General features: G+C 35.6%; 1 long non-coding RNA gene across 1 annotated transcript; it reads left to right on the top strand.

Moving 5' to 3' along the window:
- Positions 1-413: 413 nt before the first annotated feature.
- LOC131073479 (uncharacterized) lies at positions 414-1,874 on the top strand. The gene is made up of 2 exons (XR_009112878.2): positions 414-868; positions 984-1,874. It is a non-coding gene; the product is annotated as an uncharacterized LOC131073479 (long non-coding RNA).
- Positions 1,875-15,118: the final 13,244 nt, after the last annotated feature.

Raw genomic sequence — 15,118 nt, 5'->3', positions numbered from 1 at the left:
TTTATAAAGCAACAACTAAGAGATAGCACAAAATTTACCTTGGGAAATCCCTTTGATAAGAACTCTATTTCAAATCAAACTCAATATATAAATTTTAATAACAAGATTATAGTGCAACACAAAGTTCTACTGCTCACAAAAATGTTAGAATGGTCACATTGAGATAGGTGTTCATGACATTTCACTAGGCTAGTATAAGCCTCATTTATATTTATCTATTCACTCTATTTTCTTTAGCACACAAAGTTTTTGTGTCATTCAATCTTGTACCTATTCCTCGTGAACCTAACAAACGCGTAGCTCATTTAAGTTGAGTTATCTCTCATTCATAATGTTAGATCAACTAAACTTAGCTTCCACCTTTTATGTTAGATTGGTTTTAATTAGCTTTCACCTTTTGTGTATCGATTGGATTTGTCCTTTCATCTAGATTTGGAATTTGATGGTCTATATGATCGTTTTCTCACTTTTAGACCATATATGACAACTTAAAAATTCATCAGACCATATAAATTGACATCATTTCAATAAAAAATCAGAACACCAACACGCCATTAAGATAACCCAACACCCTTTTTCCTTCTCATTTCCATTTAAGTTTTTCTATTTTAGAAATGTAAATTGTATGATCATTCAAATTAGACCTATAACTTTGTGCCTCCCAAAGTGATGATTGGAAATTGGAATGACAATGAGTTTAAATTCTTCCCATCTTCTTCTTGTTTTCTTGGGTGTCCTCCTTTCTCTCAGATCTATTTTATCTGTAAAACATTAATTAGAAAGAGGGTGTGATATGCTTCTTCATGTAATGCTCCCCTAAAGATACTTCATCAAAATTTCTTCAGGGATTATCTTCTTCATTCATAAGGTATGTACACTATCTGGAACATTTTTCTTTATAATGTGGTGACCCACTTCTCTGTCAATAATCTTTTGGCTCACTTTTTTTTCTGTTCTTTTCCATTTCTGTGCACAAATCTAAGCTTCTTACTTAGATGATGGATGAAACTGAATCTTATGAAAAAAAATATAAGAAGCATTTGAAGGAGAAAGAGCAGAAAAGAATGAAAAAGCTCATGGATCTTTTTCTACGCAGTGCTTCCTCTGCAGAGAAATCCATGAGGTCTCTGGAAAAAGAGAATGCAAGACTAGAAACTGTTCTTGAAGGAATACAACGACTTCAGCTGCGAATTGTAGAGATGATAAGGGATCCAAATGCCCCAACAAGAAGAAGTATCGGTATTCTTCTTGTAAAAGAATCACAGCGAATTGCAGGAATGAGATCAACCATTGAAGCGGTGGAGAAGATCTTATCTGTATTTGACACCTCTTTACTGCAAGATCATCCCAACAAGCGAAAAGAATTCAAAGATCATCCCCTAATTGAAAAAAGAGTGCTACAGTTTGCTGCAAAGGCTCACTTTATCAACACCTCTTATGACATAAAGCCCAAGATTTCAATCACAAGATCTTCAAGCATTTGAATTTTTTGTTCTAGTTTTCAATGGGGATTCCAGATTTGAAACTGTCAAACAAAATATCTTAGTTCTTGTTGCAGGCTTGGTACAGAGCAAGGGGATTTAAGCAAATCTTTGATTTCTTTTTTCTTTCCAATCATATTCAGTCTCTGCATTTGAAGATGATATAATAGCATATCTTGTAAGGGAAGAAAATGGGTTACAGCTTAGACACAGAAATCCCTGCAGAACATCAATATATTGAGACTGCATAGTTTCATACCATGATATCTGTACAAGTGCTTCTGTCATAAAATCATGTCTACTTTTGAAGTACTGGTATTGTTTTTCATTGGGTATCTAACTTATAATGTAGTTGTTCTTCAAGTTTAACTATTTTAATTTTGTTTCTTGGTATCACTGCTGGTTAGTTCTGCTTATCTTACAAGTAACTTTGTTTCTTATTTTGGTTTCTTGGCATCCCTGTTAGTTAATAGTTTTGGTTATCTTATAAGTAGCTTTTATGTAAAAGGTAGGGTTTCCGTCCTTTCAAAATCTGTTTTATCTTTAATATAAAATTATTTTAATTTTTTAGACATTTCAGATATGAATATTGTTTTTTTTAAGATGGTAGCTACGCACTCCATCAATTTGATTCCAATGATATATGTTTAATAGTGAAATCTTTTAGACATAATTTACTTTTTCTTAATCATATGTTAGATTACATAATTTTTCAATTGATTTTCAATTTTGTTAATATGTATATTTTTTTAATTGATTTTTCAATTTTGTCAATTTGTATAATTTTTCAATTGATTTTACAACTTTGTCAACATGTTGTAAAAGATGGTAGTTAGGCATATTAGTCACTAGGATTGAGTGAGTTATACTTAATTGTGAGATCTTTTGAAATGACTAACATTGTCTTTATCATATGATGGATTACATAATTTTCTAGCTGATTTTACAACTTTGTCAACATGTAGTAAAAGATGGTAGCTATGCATACCACCCATTTGAGTTGAATGATTTATACTTTATAGTGAAATCTTATAGACGGGATTCAATTTTCTTAGTCACATGGTGGATTATATCATATTTCAATTGATTTTGTAACTTTGTCAACATGCAGTGAATGTTGGCTAGTTAGGCATACCAGTCATTTGGATTGAGTGATTTATACTTAATAGTCAAATCTTTTAGACATAATTCAAATTATATTTACCATATCGTGGAACACATAATTTTGAAACTACTTTTACAACTTTGTCAACATGTAGTAAAAATGGTATATGTGCATACTAGCCCATTTGGATTGAGTGATTTTTACTTAACAAATTTTCTTTATCATATGGTGGATTACATAAGTTTTTAAATGATTTTACAACTTTGTCAAAATGTATTAAAAGATGTTAGCTATGCATTAAGTGATTTATTATTGATAAAGTAATTGCAAACTCTTTATCAATTGAAAGGAAAGACTATAATGGAAATGAGATATACATGATATCGTTTGAAGTATTAGGGTCTAACACCTACCTAACAATGTGAAGGGCATTCAAAAAGTATCAATCAAGCTAGATCATTTAAAGAAGATAATAATGGTACCCTCTAACATACAAGTGATGATTCCTTCGATTATGGGATTTATTGTTTTTGTTGACAACAATGAAAACCTCCACAAGCCATTGATCTAATCTAATCCAACAACTATCATCTACTTATGTTCTCTCCTTTATTTTTCAACCCATGAGCATCCCATCAACTTCTTTATCTATATTTTTTGCTTATGTTTTAATTTCTTCTATCTTTTCTTGCCTACATTTGTTCTTTCCATTTCCTCATTTTTTTTACTTGTAGATTTATCTAATTCATCCAATATTTTACCCTCATCCCCTTCTTCTTGTTTGTGTTTCTTAAATTTTCTTCTAGATTATCTTGTTTTTTACCCTCCTATTTTCAAAGTCCCCTTGTTCGTCATCCCACTTCTCAAAACTAGTTCCAAAAACCTAAAATGTCAACTAATATGAAGCAAAATGGATAAGGAATGAAGGAGTGATTGAGAGTCCCTTCTGATGTACAAGTGACAAGTTTTAGAGCTTTTGGTCTTAAGACAAATTTAACACTAGAAGAAACCTTGATGACTATTGATCTAGAAATATCGCGGAGAATATCATGACTCCAAAATATATTAAAAAGCCTTGTAATATAAAAAGACCATAATAATTTGTTAAAAACTAAATGTCCAACATTGAAGTGATGTTTTTGTTATGTAGTTAAATATTCTTGAATGTTTTTGTAGATTGATTATATCACTCATGTAAAGATTATAAAAAGTTCATAGATAAATGTTTAATGATAGGGGTTGTAACTTGAGAAAAGGTATTAAAACAAAGTCATTATATACATACAACTTGAAGTTTTCATAATACATACATATTTTTATTTGGTTTTCAACACATTTCTCCAACAATATTGAGCTACCAATTATCCAAAGCTCTAGTTAAAATTAAATATTATTTGCTAAGATATATGTGTCCATCTATATTATATAATCATAGACATGATTGACTCTAACTAGTAATAAACCTTATCTCATAACAAGATGACACCCAATGCAAGCTCCAAAAATTTGGGCGTGAGGATGCAAGCATGGAGTGTAAAAAAATCACAAGGTTGCAAGGGTTGTATGGTGCGTAATCCCAAGATTATTTATGTTGTAACATTTAAGCTAAAACATCAAACTCAAAATTGAACCATAGCAGAGATGAAAAAACTGAAATTGAATTATCTTTTTTTACTTTTTCCCTTCTAAATTCTAGTGTCCAATATATTAATATCATTTAGCTGGGTGAGGATAAAATTTACAATAAATGTAGCAAGTTCATTGAGGTGCACTAGGTTATACTAGGTGGATGCATTTCACAACCATTGATATGCCTTATAATGCACCCCCATTTCAATTATATATAACCTTGACAAGAAATTATTAGCTAATAAATAAATAAAATGTATTGTTTGAAGCTTCCAAGGTCTCAATGGATAATTCTAGGAAAGGGATGTTGAAGCTAAAAAATCTAGAGAAACCCATAGATGATGAACCAAACAACAAGTCCTTGTTCGAAAAATGTGTTATAGGAATGAATCCATTGACCAAGACTAGAGCATGGATTTCCACTAATAATGCAGAGTTATGAAGGATTTCATCATTTCCATCTAAAATTACAAAGACTTTTTGTCAACAAACAAATAAATACCCTCTTCTAAAGATGATAAAGTTATAAAAGGATCTCATCAAATAAAAATGGTTTTGTAGACAGGGGGATAGGATATATCCGTAATTTTAAATATCCTCTAACAAGTAATTGATCAATCTAAACATTGCTAGTGAATTGAACCATAGACATGTTGGTATGGAATTTGGATTTTGTTTAATGGTTTGAGATATTTGTTATGCTTCTTAGATGACATTTTCAAACAAATTGCATGTTTGAAGATATTGCACAAGTAAAACCAAGAAAAGTAACCCTAAATTGAATGTTATCATTGAATTTTGACAACTATGTAAAATGAGAAAGACAATTGTTATCATATCCAAGAGAGTTGTTAATACCCAAATATCATGACCAAATTATCAAGCTATCTTATTATGGTGGAGAAGTATGAAATAACAAGAACAAAACAAACATAATTGATTTAATATACCAATAAGGGATCCATTACAAAAATTCACTCAAAGAGATGTCTGCGAATTTGAATGCCTACTACAACGACTCTCCTGCCCGAGCGAACAAGCTTGCCCCTATTGTTGCCACGTTGAACCGAGATGTGTCAACATCTTCTCCCTCTGTCACGGATGGTTCTTCCATTGTAGGTGAAAGTGTTATGGCTTCTGATGTTGTTGGTGTCATAGTCCCTCCCAGACCTCCCCCTTTTCCTGGTAGGCATAGCTTTGCTTGTGTGGCCAGATCTATTGCTAATCCCCCCAAGGGGACTCGCCATTTCCCCTATGCCAATACCTCCCCTGTGGTGGTTTGTGGCTAGAAGGTTGTGGAAAATGTGGATTTCTATGAGCATTGTTCGTTGGTATGCATATTTACTATATTTTGGCCTTCTTTCCCAAACCTCCATTGCTAGGTGAGTGATTCCTAAAAGCCCTTAGTCTCTCATAGCATTGAGCTCTTCCCTTGTGCTAAGGGTTTTTTTATTGCTTCCTTTTCTTCTCCTTATTATCATGATTAGATTATGGGCAAGTTGTGGACTTGGGGTGTTCACTCTCTCTCCATCAAACTCTTGACAACCTCCTTCAACCCCCTTATGGAACCGCTTAATGCGTGTCCAGTTTGGGTTCGCCTTCCTAATCTTCCCCTCCACTTTTGGGAGAACTCCTGCTACGAGGCCATTGGTAACCCTATTGGCCGATTTTTGAAGGTTTATAATTCCACGTCTTTTATGATTCATTCGACCTTTGCCTGCATTCTAATTGATATTGACATCTCTTTGCCTCTCGATGGGGATGTGGTTCTTATGGTGGGAGATAGGTTATTCCCTTTCGTTGTCGGCACTACTTCTCAACAAATCATTTAGCTTGGGATCATTCTCTCTCTCGCCAAATAGGTGCTCCTACTTGGTGGAAGAATGCTACTTTTGATCACTTAAGCATCAATGTTGTATATTCTAATGACTCCTCTCAGGAGCATTATGTCTCCTGCCGAGATGAAGTTGTGCCTCTTACTGTTGTTGATCCCCCTGCTACTATTTTTGAAGATTTTGTTGATCCCCTACTACTACTGTTGAAGCTATTGTTGATCTCCCTACTACCGTTGTTATGGCCTCCTCTGTCCTTGAGATTCTTATGCTGGCATTGCATGAAGATTTCATTGATGAAGTATAGTGTTGTCATTGATGTCAATAATAACCAGTAATGAAGTTGTATTGCAACCAGTAATGATGCAGTAATGCAACCAGTAGTAAAGAGTGAAGGCAATCAGTATGGTATTATTATTGAAGAAGAGTGATCAACCGGTAACCCTAACTAGTTGATAAGCCGAACCCTAACCAATCGAGCTTGGAGAATCGATTGTGTTGATCTATGACCAAATGATGATCGGAGATGAAGATGCCACGTCAACATGATGCACGTGATGAGTTTCAAAGTGCGCATGAAAATAACTGTTTATCTTGGGAATGATCGAATGCATAGCATGAAGTGAAAAATGTGTGATGAGTTACAGGATCTGATGTGCGGTTCAAGTTGTCTAGAATAATGTGTAGTTGATTTCTATGTAATCTAATGGTCATGATTGAACCGATATGTTTGTAAACTCTATGAGATTTGTAGGTTTTGTGTTGTGTTACCGACCTATTGTATTTGCTTATAAGGTCGATGAGTTGTTTGTAATTGTGTTGGCAATTTGGTTAAGTGTGGTAGTGTGATTGTTGTCGAACTAGAAGGAGTGTCTCCAGAATGTTGTGAAGGTAGATAGGAGCGATAAAGGATCTAATTAAGAAAGGAAGTGCTATTACCAGATTAGCAAATAACCTATTGTTCTCTAACCATTACAATAGTTAAATCCCCTAACTGGGTAAGCTTTAATATGCTTCTTGTTTAAATCCTCTAACCAGGTGATCCATTAGTTTGGATTTGAAATCCTCTACCGAGGTTACCTCTAATAGGGTATTGCCTTTAACAGGGTATTGTAGTCAATCCCTTAACCGAGTGGTCTTTAACCGGATCTGTTCTTAACAGGACATTATTGTATAAGCTTCTAACAAGGCTTGGATCCTAACAGGGTGAACTTTAGAAGAGTTCAGAATACTTGTGGGTATTCATCCCCCACCGTGGTTTTTCCCATTTGGGTTTCCACATGAAAAATCATTGTGTCAAGTGGTGAATGATTTTTTGGATAAGTTTTGATATGGTTGATTTGAATGACTGGTAAATCCACTTAGATATGTTTAGATAACCAAAAATGATCTGAAATGAGATATTAGTGATATTAGTGAAGTGATTTAATGTTTTGGTTAAATGGTATTTGAGTTATAGATCTGTTACATTACATCATTAATGTTTTGATCAACCGATAAAGTTTGACAGTGCAATTGCAATTTTTGATATAGTGACTAAACCAAATATTTTAGCAAGTTGTTTCTAAGTTGGAGTTTAAGTTTGGTGAAAGTTTAGTTTATTTTATATCTACTGATTCACCCCCCCCTCTCAGTAGTTGACCAGATCCTTATAGTTTCATCATATTGTCATCTTCCTCCTGTTGCTCTGATTCTGCTCTAGATGTTGTTTAGTAGCAACCTGTTGTTGTTGTGCATAGTAACCCTATGGGGACCCCCTCACTTAATTCTTCTTTTTGTGATTTTAATAGTAGTATTGCATGGAATGTTGTTTGTCCAAGGAAGAAGGGGAAATCCTCCCAGCTCCCCCAAATCCCTCTTCTTCAAGGTGGGTCTTCCAACTCTTGAACTGGATTGCGGGTTGTTTCTGGTTTGGTTGTCTTCTTCAGTGAACTTCTGGTTTGTTGTTCCTGTCCCACTTGACCTTGTTTTATTTTAGGTCAATTCCTTTGTTTTGTCACTTTTCTTTTACTACCTCCAGGTTGTTGTACGAAGGGTTAGCACCCTTGTTATTGTTTCTTTCCTTAATAAAAAACAATTCACTCAAACTAGCATTTTTTTAAAATCAACTATAACAGTCCATTACCAAGAAATGACTTAGAGAAAACTCTAAGCATGATGGATCAATATGTATACCTAAAATGAGTGGTTAGACAATCAATATCATAGACAAGAAAGTATACCAATGAAACATTAACAAAATAAAGATCTAAATGACAAAGCAAACTAAATCATCCATATCCTAAGATTGTTCCATTGCTATCTATCTCCAAGGATCTTTCAAATCAAGGTGTCTCTCAGCTAGGATGAAGACTTGATCTCTAGGATGAATACTCAAAGAATGAGGGATATATGATCAAATATCTAAATGCAAAACAACTAAGATCTTAGCATGAGATTGATATTAAACTAGTTAATGATATGGTGCAAGATGATGAGATTGATATGAAGTTAAATTAGCATGACAATGATATTAAGATGATATTAAGCTAGCATGGAGATGAGACTAACATGATATGCAAAACATGATAAATCTACGCTATGATGCTACTAAAATGATCTAATTACTATTATCAAAGAGAGGCTAAAATGCTTGATGAAATGAGGCTATAACTTAGATGCATGAAGACTTGGATTGATGATAATGAAGGAAATGAAGCCTATTTATAGAAGAAATGGTCAATTGGAGGGTTGAGATTGAGTAATCTTAACAAGGGTTAGGATTGAATGATCTTCAATCCTTGTGAGATTTTCAACCCAATCCTAGGCTGACAAGTGTCACCATGAGGAGGCTTGAGAGGAAATGTAAGAGGCATTAAATGCCTGAGAAGACATGGTGGTTGCCCTAGGAGGTAAAGTTAGGGTTGATTTATTGGATAATCCTTTTACCCAAAGGATAAACTCTTGTGCAAGAGTTAGTGGCTAACCATGGTCAAAGCAATGAATGCTTGAAGAGGCCCATGGGTGAAAGGATGGTTAAGTTAGAGGGAAAGTCTCTAACTAAGGGTTGAGGTTGATTTAACCATTAATGGCTATTGAAGACTTTTAAGGTTAACTTGTTGGGGACACAAAAGCCTTTAATGGTTTATGAAGACTTTGAGGGTTTGAGAAGTGACTTGTTTTTACTTAGGAATGTGACAATGTTTAGGAGGGGATTAGGCTAATTAAGTGGGATTTAGGAGGTTCTAGAAGGTGGGTTAGTGAGCAAGTGGATCTTGTAGGAGGATGCAAGTGGGGGGGGGGGGGGGGGGGACTTTAGGATTTTAATAAAATATTTTATTTCAACTAAAAATGGGCGCAACTTTCATTTGTAGGAAAATGCAAGTGGGAGGGTTTATAAATAAATATTGATTTATTTATATGCAAGGAGATGAATTTAATTAAATGTGGAAAGAGGATTTAATCAAACAAATAGGATTTATTTAATTAATAGAAGAAAGGGGAATTAATCAAATGTTGGATCTGATTAATGTTTGGATAGAAGAAAAGGGGATATTAATTAAACCTTAATTTAATTAATAGGTGGATAAATGATAATTAAATGAATTTTAGAAGAAAAGGGGATATTAATTAAACCTTAATTTAATTAATAGATGGATAAATGATAATTAAACAAACAAAATTCATTTAATTAAGTGTGTAGATTTAGGTTTCTACATTTTGCCCCTCTTTGAAGTTACGTGTGACCACATGTTGATTCAAAGAAAAATCGCTCGATATGTTGTCAAAATTTTTGATTTCGATGTCATCAAAATTTTTGATATGGTGCCCCCTATATTGATATGATGTTGATATGATAATTATGCCCCCTCGAGAGATGAATTGATAAAAATTTGAGGATGAAGTTGCTTGTGTTGATGTTTGACGATTTTTCAATTTTTTGGATTTTTAAAAAAATTTCGATTTGGATTCCTGATAAAAAAATTGTTTGATTTGTGAAAATGTGGTGTGAGCAAAGAACACACATCCCCCACACCTCCACCTAAGTAACACACCCAAGGTTACATCACCATTGACCATATAAGCCCCTAGGGCTTTCTTTCCAGCTCATTTGTGCAATTGGCATTTGGAGATTTGAGCTTTGCAGAAGAGAAGAGAAGAGGAGAAGGAGTGAAAATGGTGTCACCTCATCACCACCACTAATTTCAAGTGTGTTCATTGATTTGAGAGGCCAACAACATATGGACCTCCGTGATAGTTCTGATACTTAAAGATAAGTACAGATGCCTAGCTAATAAGATGAGAGGGGGGGTGAATCATACAAACTTAAGCTTCCATAAAAACATCAGATTCAACCTCGGTAACATATACTTCAGTAATATAACCAAAACTGCTAAACATGCAAACTCAAAAGCATATGAACATCATAACACTCATAACATTAGATTTAATGTGGAAACCCAAATAGAGCATATGAACATCATAACACTCATAACACTAGATTTAACATGGAAACCCAAATAGGGAAAAACCATTGTGGGATTTCGGACCCACTAAGAAATACTCTTCTAGAGTATGCTCGGTTAAAAGCAAATCCTGTTAAAGATTACAACCACATTGCTAGATGTGACCCGGTTAAGGGATTTCCCTCAGATCTGTTAGGATCTTCACCTTGTTAGAAGTGACCTTGTTAAAAGATTTCAAACACTCAATCAGAATGTCACCTTGTTGGAGGGTTTTACAAATAAGATTGTTAAGTCCACTTGGTTAAGAGATTTTCTATCACTTTCACAAATAACAGTAATAAAAATCTATCTGCAACTTCACATCTAAAATGCTAAAGCAAATTCTTATTTGCTCAATACGATATAGACATAGAACTAATCTTGTCCATCTGTTGGGCTCTATACTTTGTTTATTCAAAACAGATCTCCAAGATTTTGTGCTCAGTAATCACTATGTAGCATCCCTGTGCATACACTTGCCCGCATACATTGTTCATCAATAGTTCCCTATTTATAAACAATTTGCCAACCGCTTAATCTCCTTGATTACATTTCCCATGATCAATCATAGCCATCAGATCTTCAAACTTTGTTCAGGTTCAATGTATCCTTCGATCTGAAAACGTTTTACCCTGCCTCGGAACTTGCATACATTTCTTGGAACTTGTGCTAGGGTATTGCGGTTCAATCTAAGCTGTAGATCTTCCTGCCGATTTTCCTTTGCCATAGATTCTTTAACAAACTTCATTCATGGCATACCAATCATTTAATCATAGCCAACTCATCAACTTCCTTCATTAAATAATGCTTGTAATCATTTAATGCATTCTGTTACAGCTCGGTTACAACTCGATTATAACTCGGTGAATACTAAACTTCACTCGATAGACATTCTGTCTTCATTAACCAATAGCAATAACCTTAGGGTTTATCGACTAGGTTCCTTAGGGTTTACCGACTAGGTTCTTTGCTCAGTAACATAGTATAGTATTAACCTTACAATCAATAACATATGTAGGATATCAAAACAATCTAATCATCATGATCTCATCATTGTCTAACTCGGTAATAGTTGCCCATTGAATAACTTATTTCTCCCCTTATTCATCATATTCTTTCTGTGTCTTTTACCGACATCTTTATACTCATCAAATCATACTTCTCAAGATATGGAAACATCATACTGAATTAGAAAATCAATTACTTGACATCAATGACAAAATAATAATATTAAGACAGTAAACATCCTTAGTCAGTTATATCCATAATCATCAACAACCTTCTCAATATCCTTATTGAAATGCCAACAATTTCCCATTGTCTGTTATAATGCCAAATGCCAACACTCCAATAAGTGAGATTTCGAACCTCTCTTGTGTGATTTCTGAGCATGTTTGATGGATTTTTCCAAAATTTTGTATGTTTTTCACATTTTGATGTCCTAGGTTTTTTAGCGTTGTTTTAGCGCATATGTCTATTTTCAAAGCACATTTGATTTGTTTTTTGGCACATATGAAAATATCGTGGCGCATACAATATTGGAATTAGTGCATTTGATTGATAAAATAGCGCATTTGATGTCTGAAATAGTGCATATGATGTCGAAATAGCGCATATGATGTATGAAATAGCACATACGATGAATGTTGTAGCACATACGATTTAGTGCATACAAAAATTGTTTTAGCGCATATGGGACAATGTGGAATTTTTGATATTTTATGAATTTTTTTAAGTTGGCAAATTTGATAGTGAGAATGTAGATGATGTTTGATAATGTTGAATTGTGATATTGATAGGACTTGGTTTTGTGTCGGTTTGTGTTTGGATAGATAGATTTTATGATCGAAACTCTAGATTCATAGTGTGATTTGTGTCACTGATAGGAGAGGTCCACTTGACATGGTATGATCAATACTCTAAGTTCTTGATAGGTTCAATGACTAGGTCACTGATAGGATAGGTTGAGATGAACCTTCCCATGTTGATTTAAGATCAAAACTCTAGAATGATGGTGTTACTTTCGTCACTGATATGGGTGTAACTTGATTTCGATATGGAACAACTTGATTTTGATATGGGACAACTTGATTTCGATATGGTAACTGCATCATTGATATGGTATAACTTATTTGATAAGGTGACTTCGTCACAAATATGGGATAACTAATTTGATAGGATAGGCTAAGATTAACATACCTGGATTTGATAGCATGACTTGTGTCACTGATAGGAGAGGTATGTTTGATTACTGATAGGATAAGCTAAGATGAACCCACCTGACTGATAAGAGTTTATGATCAAAACTTTTGAATGATAGCGTGACTGACGTCACTAATAGGGGCTCAATGAGATTGATGAAGATCTCATGTTGAGTTGATAGAAGATTGTTTCATTGACTCATGTTGATTGATCCATTTGACAGAGAGGACTGATATGGTGTTGATATTATGATGTAGGCTGCATTGGGTGTGTTGATGCTTCAAGAGCAATACCCGAAGACTTTGGCTCTGCGGGGAGCGTTGACTGATGGGAAAATAGCGTTTATTGTTGCATGTGGTTTGTCACACATCCTGTTCATGCATTCCTACTAAAAGAATAGGGCCCTCTTGACTGATTTAGCTGATAGATGGTATAGCAAGCATAAAACCTTCCACTTACCGACTGGAGAGATTATAGTTACACCAGAAGATGTGTACAGGATTTTGTGAATCTTGATTACTGGAGAGTTGGTATAGTATGATGTGGAGGAGCAGGGTGGTACCACGACATTACGAGAAGTGTTTGTTGACCCTCAACTTAGTGGATACTCAGTTGCATGGCAGGACATGGTGGATTAGTATGCCTCACTTCCTTCAGTGCTAGCAGGTTTGATTGGTGGCTTCCTCCATTCAAATAGGAGGTCACATGGATTCTCAATGGGATGGGGCCGGATACTACAACAGATGGTGCGATAGAGGACTCGATATGCATGGGGGTATGTGTGTTGGACCACCTATACCATGAGTTGCACTAGGTAGTATATGATGAGGCGATGAGTTTAGCATTCAGAGGGACACTTTTGCAGATCCGAGCGTAGGAGCACATAGCAGTGACTCGTCCAGTGGTAGAGAGGACACGACCAGCCGAGCTACCATATTTATTTATTTATCGACAAATAGCTTCCCAGCCCATGCTCAGGAAGTTGGAGTACCATAGGAAAATCTTGGATGACATGGATTTAGTGATATGGAGACCCTATGTGGAATGTGAGGCTTGGGCGGAGGATGCGATGGGAATTCCCATTTTATTTTAGAGCAATTTTTTGATAGGGAGGACCCCCTATGTTGTTGAGAGATTTATTTGACTTGTGTGTACCAATAATTTGGTTGTACCCAAGGGATGCCTTAGGGTTCGACCATATATGCCCGAGTGTACAAGTAGAGTCCGGCCTTGGATTTTGATACAACACAGACAGAGTTCAATGCACTTCCACAAGTATGGTGGGAGATATGCTTAGGAGTGTTGGATGTGGGGGATACTCCACCGTATGCTTAGTATTTTGTAGAGCATCCATTTCCTTGATTGATAGGGCCAAAAGAGCCAATACAACTTTTGGAGGAGGTCAATGATGATGATGATGAGGGAGGGCCAGGAAGATGGAGGGGTGGTAGGTGATTTCGGGGGAGAGGCAAGATTGCAGGCAGGGATAGGGGTTAGATTGGACGGCACAGGGATGGTGTTGGGGATGACGAAGGTGATGTAGGTCAAGGACACAGAGTGATGGGGAGAGGGGGAGTTTGGAGAGAATGTTTAGGCTAAGGAGGGCCATTGCAGATAGGAGATGAGGAGGAGGAGAGGTAATTAGAGGGGATGAAGTCGAAGGAGTCCAGAGAGGAGGTGATAGGTGGGAAGGGGGGGATGGGGGGATTTGAGGAGGAGGAGGAGGAGGATCCACAACCACTAGTTAGGCAGAGGAGGACATACATGCCACCTAATAAGGAGATTGCCAGGTAAGTGCTCAATAAGGATGTTTAAGTCTAAAGGTTCAATTTTTTTCCCAAAGACTTGTTGAGGCTATTGTATGTGTTTACAAAATCATTCTTGTGGTTATAGTGCCAAGCACTTCATGTATCACTTTCCTAACAAACTCCCCTTTTTAGTGAGCTCATTCCCTAGCACCTCCACTATAGGCTATGTCAAACCATTACAACTTTCCTACACATTCCCTTGTCCTTTGGGAATTATTTAGATTGTTCTTTGTCATTATAAACTCCTCCAAGTGGTTTAGAAACCTAAGCAAAGGTATTGTTTTTTATCTTGTGTAATCTTGGGGTAATTAAGCATTTTTTTTTTGTCTTCTTACTCAAGCCCTTTGCTAGACTTCAAACCACAAATGTCTCTACCATACTGTCAAGGAGGTGGATGGTTGTCCTTTAATGTCCTTAGATATCTACACTTAGGTTCTTCAAGCTTTACCAATCCCAAACCAATCAGGTTCTCAAAAGTGTGTGTTATGCAGTCAAAAGGGCTACTAGCCCATGGAGGCCTAATTGGCACCTTTTTGCTCACCCTGCCCAATGATGGGCTTCTCCTCCAACAAAATTT

The sequence above is a fragment of the Cryptomeria japonica genome, chromosome 1 (genome assembly GCF_030272615.1).
Source record: "Cryptomeria japonica chromosome 1, Sugi_1.0, whole genome shotgun sequence".
Lineage (NCBI taxonomy): Eukaryota > Viridiplantae > Streptophyta > Pinopsida > Cupressales > Cupressaceae > Cryptomeria > Cryptomeria japonica.
The sequence above is the reverse complement of the archived record's forward strand: the minus strand, read 5'-3'. Positions and strand labels throughout refer to the sequence as shown.